This window comes from Triticum dicoccoides, chromosome 3B (genome assembly GCF_002162155.2).
Source record: "Triticum dicoccoides isolate Atlit2015 ecotype Zavitan chromosome 3B, WEW_v2.0, whole genome shotgun sequence".
In the NCBI taxonomy this organism is placed as follows: Eukaryota; Viridiplantae; Streptophyta; class Magnoliopsida; order Poales; family Poaceae; genus Triticum; species Triticum dicoccoides.
Window position 1 is genome coordinate 756,841,166 of NC_041385.1, and position 10,724 is coordinate 756,851,889.

The window sequence follows — 10,724 nt, forward strand, 5'->3', positions numbered from 1 at the left end:
AAAAAAGAATGGTTCTTTCCACTTACCGATGGCATATGTGGGTAATTTATGCGAACTCTAGGGGCAAATTCCGCGACGTACGACCAGAAGCAATTTGCGTGCTTTATTATTACTCCCTCCGTCCGGAAATACTTGTCCTTGAAATGGATGTATCTAGATTTATTTTAGTTCTAGATAAATCCATTTTCATCCATTTTGACGACAAGTATTTCCGGACGGAGGGAGTATTAGATTAGAGAAAGATACTTGTGTACAATTGTGCGGCCCATATTTGTACATTTCAAATTTAAATTTAACTAGAGCTGTAATAGTATCTTTGTACAAATACAAGCAGTAAATTCTCCAGCAAGCTAACCAAAATTTTTTAGTAGGAATAATAGAATAATCCACACACATTGTGTTGATGAACTAACATAACTCCGAAGGCAGAAGCCACATGCAACCATTACCATTGTCATCTTTGTAATGGTATCCCTCCGAGGTGATCGTCTCCATGCATTGATTCATACCTTGGTTTTCCCGATAGACGCTGCAGCTGCCGAGGCCCAACTTGGTCAAGCACTCCTTGTGGCTAGCGAGGTTGTGCTGTTGTCGCATATGATAGTAGATGCGGTTTTCCTCCAACCTCCCATGCCGGCCCGCCGTCGACGCGTGCACCAACTTAGAGGACTGTGGCCCCAAGAACAAGGCGTGTTCACCCAATGTGGTTACCTCTGCCCATGTATATCTGCCCGGTGTAGTCTCATTCATGAGCTCAAACACCTTAAAAAAGCAAGGTTCATAGCCTTTGAGTGCCGAATTGGCCTCTGACACCACTGCTAGCTTGCCGCACAGCTCAAAAATGTATCTAGGGCAATAGTCCCACCCAGGCACATGTACAAAGGGGATTTGGTGAATTTGATAAACCAAGGTGATCACCGGAGCGCCTTCGTTGAGGTCGATGCGGTACTTGTACAGATCACAGCCACCGACCGTGAGCCCGAAAAGTTGGCCGTTGCAGAAGGCGATGTCCACGAGCTTCCTCTCCGTGTACAGGCCACACCCCCGTGTTGTCCAGATGTTTTCTGGACTGCCAACCCGGCAGAGCGCTAATTTGCACCTCTTGGTAATGGCGGCGAGGATGCATCCGCTCGAGGTAGGGTCGTCGGAGAAGATGACTTTCACAACCGGTGCCCGGCTGGTCCGACCATTGTCTGGCTCCTCGAAGGCATCCGGGCACGCACAGACGATACTCCTTTGATTGTCGGAGAGCGCCACCTGGGCCCTAGAGAAGAGATTAAAGATCAGGAGTTGGGAGTCACGCTCGCGCCTTGACGTGGCGGCGACCCAGCCGCCGTCGTAGCACCCGACGAACTTCTTGCCCCTTAGCATCTTTGGCAGCAGGACGCGCAAGGCCCTGCCGTCCACGGGGCTGTACGCTCGTATGTTCCGGTCGCGCTTGCGATCGCCGGTCCAGCAGAACAGCAGCGGGAGAGGCGGCCGCGCCGGGTGCCACGACGCGACGGCCCGCCATGACCTGCAGACAGCCCCGAAGCGCGCGCGGTCGTACGGCGGGGAGCACCTGAGGTAGATGGCGGCGAGGAGATCGGCGGGAAGATCAGACCACGGCCGCCGCTTGACGGCGCCGCGACGGGCCATGGTTTGATTTTCTCGACGGATTTGGGAGACCGTAATCGGATCGCGTCGTGCCTGCCAAGTCCAGATACGTGTAATAGATCGGCGTTATATAAGGTCACGGAACAACGGGACCTTTTCTGATTTCGTCAGCCTTTTCAGAGTCGGACTCCGATGGGAGCTGCTATTCCGATCAGCCGGCGGCTTTAAGCCGACATACTTAACTTCCAGCTCCACGTCCAGAATCACCACTGGATGTCTGGATCCCAATTCGATAGCTGCAACAATGGCTGTAGGATCGCAGCCGCAGCGCGAGCAGCCTTTCATGGAAATCATAGACTCAAAGATGACGCGACCGGTTGAGTTGGAGGCCATGCCGCGCGACCAGCCGTGCACCGTGCGCTTCCGGTGGTGCTCTGTGCTCATCGCCAGCGAGGATCGCTTCGTAGGAGGAAGGAGGACGAGGCAGACCGTGCGCTACGACGAACTGGACGGGAAGGAGCTCACGCTCCCCGTCGAAGGCGGCCCCGCCGTGCTCCAGAGCGAGGGCGCTTGCCGCGGCGCCATACGCCGGATGCTGATGGCGGTGCTGCCGCGCCTCATGCTGTACAACGGCGGAGACCGTACCGAGGAATGCCAGTGGGACGAGTTCGTGCCCGCGGGTCTCGTGGAGAGCATCGTGGCCGGCGCGGAGCGCGGCGGGAGCTACGCCTGCCATGTGTGGATGCACGTGAACCTGACGAGCGTGTACGACGAGGCGAAGGCGCTGCTGCTGTCGTGCGAGGCTGCCGAGGCGACGACGGATGCTGCTGTCCGGCGTGCTTCTGAGGGTGGCGCGGCGATGTGCCCGATCTGCATGGAGGAGCTGGCCGGCGGCGGCCGCGTCGCCGGGCTGGCCGGCTGCTCGCACGCCTTCCACAGAGGCTGCATCCTCGAGTGGTTTCACACGGCGCCGACGTGCCCGTCCTGCCGGCGTGACATGATGCAGTATCTCGATCCTAGGGCCCGCGCGTACATGACGGCGGTGCCAGCAATCAGCGCGTACGAGAGAACAGGAAGCGAGGTGCCGCGGCTCGCCGTGGAAGGCGTGGCGGCACGACGGCGTGCTGCGGGGGCTCGAGGCCTAGGTGTTCGACATCGTACCAGCGGGATCCGAAGGAGGGGGAGCGGGCGACGCGGTGCGGGCGTGCTCGATGCACTGGTTGAGCCGTTGTTCCGTGGCCAAGGTGGGCCCGGCATGTAAGGTCTATCCATAGGCCCGGTGTGTCGTCACCTCGGACCCCACGGGCGGGTCCCACATATCTGTTTCCCTGTAATGAGCACCAAGAGGCTCGATGCTGATCATGTGTTCGATTAGCACCCGCACCCACAGAAAGGTGTCGTGGGTAAAACCGATCACTCGGAGTGGTTTTGTATAATGAGCAATGGCATTTTCGCTTTTGCAATTGTTTTGTGTAATGATCAACGACATTTTCACTTTTGCAATGGTTTTGTGTAACGAGCAACAATTTGTTGTTGCATATATTCTCTCTCATATAACATCCATTCCCAAAAATTGCGAGAAAAAAAATTAGGACTTGAAAAGTACGACTACAAATTTCGATCAAAGAAGTTACCCAGTTTACGGGGGTAGGATTGAGTACCCCATGGGCTCTCACCTAGGGTTTCCTCTGCGTCTCGGTGATTCACCTCTTCTCTTATGATGGAGGCGTGGTGGATCCCGACCCTTGCCAGAAATATTTAGTTTGTTAGGTGTTTCTTTCAGTTTTGTTAGGGTTTGTGCCATGCTCGGGATGACGATGCAGAGGCGGCTTCTTCAGGATGAAATAAGGTTCTCCCGCCTAGCCCCCGTTCCGGCGATGCTTCTACCATCATTGGAGGGCATGTGGAGGTGCGTCTCCGGCGGATCTTGTTGGATTAGGTCGGTGTTTGTCTTTGGTGGATTCAATTGGATCCAATTTTCGTTCGTCTGCGTCTGTGTGTCTATATATAGGTTGCAACCTTCTGATATACTATTTTCCTTCTTGTTGCTATTCGAGTGCTCTGGTTCTACGAGGTCTTAGCATGACGACTTCCCGATTGTTTACTAAAACAAGGTTTGCCAGGCTCCGATGAGGGAGGGGCAATGACGGTGGCGCTCCTTCAGCTCGCTCTAGTGCTTGTAGTCGTTGTTAGGTGGTCTGCGGACCTAAATGTAATTTGTACCTCTGGTGTTTGTTTTACTATCTTGATAGATGATGTATAGTTCAGAAGTTTCTCGCAAAAAAATCTATTAAAGAATATGGTAATATAGTGCATGATTTATTTGTTTGATACACATTAGATGGTGAGTATATATTGTGCCATTAATGGAGCACACCAGCTCATGAGATTGTGCCCTGACCGATTGTATGCGATAATGAAAGCGCGGGTTTACTTTCAGAGGGAATGGAGGGGGTGGTTGGAAATTCGTCAAACTCTGATGATTTCGATGAAAATCAGAGTGTAGAAATAGAAACGCGAGCGTAACTAAATGATCACAGAAACAAAAAACATGCATACATGATACATCCAAGTGAAAAATAAGTAATCATACAAGCATTCAAGCATATAGAAGATAAACTGAAAAATGATAAACAACATGATGAAATTCTTTAGTTCAAATTCTTGAGAAGGCACATCACAAACTTTTCAGCAGTGGAATAACTTAAAGTAAAGGGTGAGGAATTTGAAACTAGATGGGCTTGGAGATGACACAATGATTTCCTAGACCAGTTTCAGTTGCTATATCAGTTGCACGTCTGGTTAAGGCAGCTGACTTGAACTTTGAAGACACTAAGTCTTCACCATATTCCTCTTGAGCTAAGGTCACAACAGACCTCGCTCAATCACTCGTGGTTTCAATGTAGACTTCCAAAACCTTCACAGACTTGTTCATCGACACGCCACAATTACTTTTGGGTGCTTAGAACATGGCGTCTAACCGTTTGGAAGAATGAATGTCTTCAAAAGTAACAAGCGTCGGATCACATAGATCAGAATTTTCAATGATGCTCAATTACTTTGGCTCTGGTTGGGTTTTTCCTCACTTAGGTTTCTCACAAAGTCGTTAGAGAAAGAGTTGCTCTCAAATCACAAGTGTCAAATTCTCTCTAGAGCAGCCAACCAATAAGTGGTTGTGGGGGTGGCTATTTATAGCCAGGGGCAACCCGTCGTGAATTGTCATAAATGCCCCTTCAGACATGACCGTTGTTAGGATAATAATCCACTTGACAGCTAGCACGTGGTGCAGCAACGGTTGGAAAATTTAACTCTCAATTTCATCGGGGCACTCAATTTCTCACGATATGCAGATCGCACTGGCAAAATCATAACTCCTTAGACTAACCAAATTCATGAGCGACCAGACCAATTGCATCTCTGTCGCTAGCAAATTCGTCAGCTATAACGAAGATTTCCAAAGGCTTCACTTGAAGAGGCAAGAGTGCGTATATGTTTGAGCATCACTTTGGAAAATGATATATGTATCACCTAGACCCCCTTTAAGCAGTACGATTTTTCCTATGACTTCAAATAAGAAGAAAAGAAATTACGAAAACAAAGTCTTCAAGCTTCCAAGGCTACACATCAATTTCTTCAAAGGCCGCATCAAATTCTTCACTTGAAGAAATACATTTTTAGGAGTCATCTTTCGTCGGTTAAACCAAATCTTTAGGGACTATAACACCTGTGTACACTCACAAACATATTAGTCCTTTAATCCATTTGTCTTGAATACTCCGAAACCATTAAGGGGACACTTGATGCACTTACAGATAAAGATCTTCACTATCTAATATGTGGATAGTTCTCTCGGCAGTTTTCTGCTGGCTCACGGAATGTTGCCGTACCTCTAGATGTGTGGATACCCCGGAGGTACCGTCTACTTCGCTACTACCCCCTTCGTTCCAAAATATAAAGTGTATTGGTTTTATAAAAAGTAAAAGATTTCTATGTTTGACCAAGTTTAGATAAAAATATCACCATCTTCAAAATAAAGTAAATAAATGTGAAATGTATTTGGTGATGAATGTGATGATATTGATTTGGTATTGTTATTAGTGATTCTTTTCTCTATAAACTTGGTCAAACATAGAAAAGTTTGATTTTTCAAAAATTAACACACCTTATATTTGGGTATAGAGGGATTAGATCGGCGGATCATCGTGGAGAAATTCTCGTGACTGGGAGGTATAGCCTAGCTGCGGGAATCATCGCACTTCAACAATTTATTTTATTTCCGTTGCGTTCTGGTTGGTGAGATTTATCATTGTTCGTCTCTTCATAGTGTTCTGGGTGCGATAGTGTATGGCAAATTTTTTATTCATGGTACGTCCCCCTACAATATAGACATATTTCAGCATCAGAATGGGTAAGTTTGGATATACTAGCTTGATAAGCATCCATTAAAATTTCTATGAAAATTTTCACAATTTGTTTAGTGGGGAAAGAGGAGAAAGAAAAAGAAAATGCAATGCGTCCTGGACTCTGGATACAATTTCTGAGTGTTTGACAATCCATGGCCGAAGGAGGGAACTGGGGCTATATAGGGACCCCCTATATGACACCTTTTATGTCATATAGGAGCGCATCGCATAGGAGTCCACACGATTGGCCGGCCCATTGGGGCTAAGCGAGCTGTGTTTTGTAGCGGTGACATAAAATCCCAAAAATGCATTGCGCTTGCGAGGAATCAAACTCGACCTCCAATACTAGACGTGTGCTGCTAGCCACTAGAACTGATGGCTACTGGTGATTGATGGGAAGCGCAAAATATTTAAGAAAGCTACAACGTCAAAATTTGAAGCTTTTTTGGGAAAAATCGAAAATATTCTTCAAAATTGCGAACAAATTTGAAAAGCTGAATATTTGAAAATGTATTTTTTAAAATCCCAGATTATTTCAGAAAAATGTGAATGATTTTTTGGACTTTGAACATCTTTTAGAAAACATGAACAATTTTGACATGCTGGACGTTGTTTTTAATGCAAACATTTTTTGAAAAACACAAACAATTTTCGGAAACATGAATAGTTCTTGAAAACGTGAACTCTGTTTGACAGAATGTTTTTTTTAAATGTGAACATTTTTTGAAACTCCAAACAAAATTTGGAAAAGAGCAAACGTATTTTGGATCTATGAACAATTTTTGAAAGTCCGATTTTTTTTGAAAAATAATCATTTTCCAAATACACAATTCTTTTTAAGTTGCGAACATTTTTATGAAAATAAAAATAAATTGAAATGGCTTAAAATATTCAAAGGAAAAAGGAAATACAGGGGAAAAACAGAAAACGATTTTTTTAAAAAAACTTAAAGAAATCCATACAAGAACATAAAAAAAACAGTATAAAAGAGAACATACAGAAGATACCCAGTTCTGGGAGATGGTTTGACGTAGCCAGCGGGGAATAGGGAACTCGGGCAATATATGCCAATCTTTATTTTCGTTTAGCTTTGTTTCTGGCTAGAAATCGGTTTGGTTTGGGTCCGACTCCGGCCTGAATCTCTCCACTTGCGTGTTTATACATCAGCCCACCATCCATCATCCCAATGATGAGATCGGCACGAGCATGTTCGTGCCCTGTACTGCACAGCACGGCGGTATGTTTCTCGTAGCCAGCTAGATCTTCCGATGGAGAAGGATGATGTCAGGTTTCGACAATGTAATGTGGCTCAGAATCAAACTGAATTCCTGAAATGTCATATGCCTCTCTGCTTTTTTGAACTGAATGAACACATTTGGTTGTTTAAACAGGACAACTGAATGTACAGATGATGGTTGATCTGTTTTGCTAAGGAGAAGTTCCTTTTCTTGGATACTGGATGTGGATTTGCGGTATTTTTCTTTTCTTTAAAGGACACTAGTAAACATGCACGTACAACGCACGTCTTAAATGTTTATCAAGTGAATTCACATGGTATACTACTAAAATAATTGTATTGTTAAAAGTGTACATAGCAAAATATGCCTGTGTAGGTGTGTCAGACAAAATATCTCCCGTGAAGCCATAGACCACAAGATGACCTACATAATTACAAAACTAAAATAAGAATAACTATAATTTTTTTTAAAAAATCAAATGGTCATGACTAAATAAATCCTTGTGATGTAATAACTCCTCGTGATAACAAAAATCAGACCCGGACACACACGTTTATAAAAAAAGTTCACAACGCTGCCCACTGGCTCCACCGCCCCCCGCTAGGCATATTTGTCCGCCTTCCCCATTTCCAACATGCACACTCACTCCACCGCCCCCGCTACCCCTATCGACCTCGTCAGGCCGGCCCTCGCTAAGCTCAGCTGCGCCCGCACCGCGCTCTGCATCTGCCGCTGCGTCTGCTGCCGCGCCACGGCCAGCTGCGCCTGCCGCCCGTGCCGCGCCCAGCTGCTTCTGCCGCCGGCGCCAAATCTTTGCTAGCGGGAGCGGAAGGATAGGAAGGAGAGAAGCCGCATGCACTGACATTCTTCCCCATCGCCGTCGCTAGGTGTAGACGGCCCCTTCTCGTCGAATCCGGCCGCGCCGTAGTCCCCGAGGAGGCTCTCGAGCTCTATCGGGCGACCCAGCGCAAGGCGGCGTCTGAGGCGGATGCAGAGGTGTCGGATTCGTCTCCACCGGATCCGTGGCTGTGGCAGCAGATGCAGCAGATTGGGCGCTTCTCTTTCACTGGCCAGCTGCCCGTCGGTCCGCGTAGGGGGAGGAAGGAGCTGGTGTCGCGCTCATCCTCGCGTTGGCCCGATGTGAGAACTCCTCGCCTTGGCCCAATGTGAGAACTCCCGCTCCGCGTGCCGCCCGCAGCTGGTAAGCCCACCCGTCACCCTCCACATCGCCGGACACTGACTTAGTTGGTGTTTTGAGCTGATTGTTGTGTAAGATATGATTTAGATAGTGTACGTATATAAAATCAAAATTCTCCATGCTGAGGTTGGTTTGACAGATGATTATACTGGCCAGTCCATTCAGTTTTGGCATCAATTCAGGTTGAAAACATGAATGCACATGAGACTTTGCAAACCGGACAGACTTTGCAAACAAGGCACAGCCAACTAAATCTCATTTTGGTCATGTATTTATGTATGTCTAGCAGCACACATGACAAGTGTAACAACAACAACAGAGCATCCTCTGCACACAAGCCTCGTCACCCTCACAAGAAATATTCAGCATAATGCAAAATCTAATAAGTTTTTCTCTTTTATAAGTGAAAGAACATTGAAGGGATGCTCGTGGAAGATGAGGTCAAGAAGCTGCGAGAAGAACGTTGATGGGATGCTCACGGAAGATGAGGTCAAGAAGGTGGATACGCCCATGATGCATGTATGAATTGTACTTGCACAAACATACTCTGACAAGTATCTCATGTCAAGCTTTAGTTTTGTTATAGATGATTTGGTTGCCCGTATGGATTTTCTTTCTGATATAGTCGTGCCACTAATTTACTAAGAGTAGTCGTTGTGCCACTGAAATCTACAATTGCACTATTCTCTATCAGGAATGAAATTGGACTCCACGATTTCAGTGATGTTTCTAGATAAGAAATTTGGAACTAACAAGAGATAAACATGCACATAGCAATTAAAGTGATTTTGGTCCCTCCATCTTATATTTAAGCAGACTGCTAACTTGTGATGGTTTGCTACTGTAGGTTAACATGATGGATGAGTAGTCTGCTCGTGACGAAGACCCCTAACTATGATGTCATCTAGTCTCATTTGTTACGTGCATATGCATACTCTATTCGTAATTGCGGGGACATTTCCTTTCTAATGCGATTAATGGGCGCATACAATAAACACATAAGCGTTGAGTTAGGAGGAATACCCATTTGTCTGCAGTGTGCTCTTAATACGCTCTTGCCTTGGCCATGTTGAAATGTCTAGGTCCTTCCACTTAACATGCGCGGGGATAAAGTTTCAACCGATACACGTACACGTACTGTTTTCCTCTCGTCCCTGGCGGCTGGAACCCTAGCCGCCGCCAGGGGGAGGCCGATCTTCCAACACCGCTCTCTGGCGGCTCCCCTCCGCCGGCGACCTCGGTCGTCGGTGGTTAGGAGAGTCGCCGGATCCACGCGTGTGGATCGTTTTTACTCTCTCGTAGTCTAGGTTTTTAGGTTGTTCATCGTCTTTGCTTCGGCGGCGACGATGACAACGTTGAATAAAGATTCGTCAGATCCTTCCCTGACGAGGCCATCGGACCTATGATTGGGGATGGATTTGGAAACCAGTCTGTTCAAGTAAGGATGGTGCAGCGGCGGCGTCATCCTCGTGGTGGACGTGTGTCCTCGGACTCTGCCGCTGCGACGACGTTTGCTCCAGCGTCGGCGCGGAGCTTGGGAGGTAGTCCAGGAGCGGATGCAGATTGTGGTCTGCATCGACGACATCTGAAAGACGGAGCATGTGCTGGGCTCGTGGTTGGTGGATGGCAGATATGGTTTCCTCCTTCGGCGTTTTAGTCGTGGTGGGTTGCTAGATCTGGAGTTCGATGGCGTGTCCGGGGTGTTGCCCCGGCCTGATTCGTTCAACGGTAAGGGTTTCACTTTTGGTGAGCCACCTTGGAGGTCCATAAAGCTGCATATCAGCGATGGAGCCGCGTCGAGCTCGGATGAGGAGGTGATTCGTCATTATTTTCTTCGGGCTGTTGTGGTGGTGCCGGAGGCAGGTGATGGGCGTTGGTGTCAAGCTCAGAGATGTCCTGTTATCTTTTCAGTTTTGTCATGTCGGTCTTTACATGACTTGTACTTTGTTCTTTATAATATGAATGAGACACGTATTACCATGCAAAAAAAAGGTCCTTCCACTTATCTGATTTTAGTCCGATGGAACCGATGCAAATTTGAATACACTTTCCAGTCCTTCCGGCTGTTGCATGAATAAATGACAAAGTATTAACATCACAAGTGAAGAATAACAGAAATTGTTCTATCAAAAAATGGTGCAGCAGGACTAATAACTAACCATATTAGTGAGGTCCTTGCGGTGAATTCCTGTTCCTAGTGAGTCGACCACCTGGATGCATCACACCCTTGTATTTATAACTGCTAGTTACCTATGAAAGTCTTCAATGTTTACCAGAATGAATATCTGA

General features: G+C 47.0%; 1 long non-coding RNA gene across 1 annotated transcript; it reads left to right on the top strand.

Annotated features, from left to right (window-relative positions):
- The first annotated feature begins 8,368 nt into the window (after positions 1-8,368).
- On the top strand, positions 8,369-9,495 carry LOC119282059. The gene is made up of 3 exons (XR_005138620.1): positions 8,369-8,438; positions 8,840-8,954; positions 9,283-9,495. It is a non-coding gene; the product is annotated as an uncharacterized LOC119282059 (long non-coding RNA).
- Positions 9,496-10,724: the final 1,229 nt, after the last annotated feature.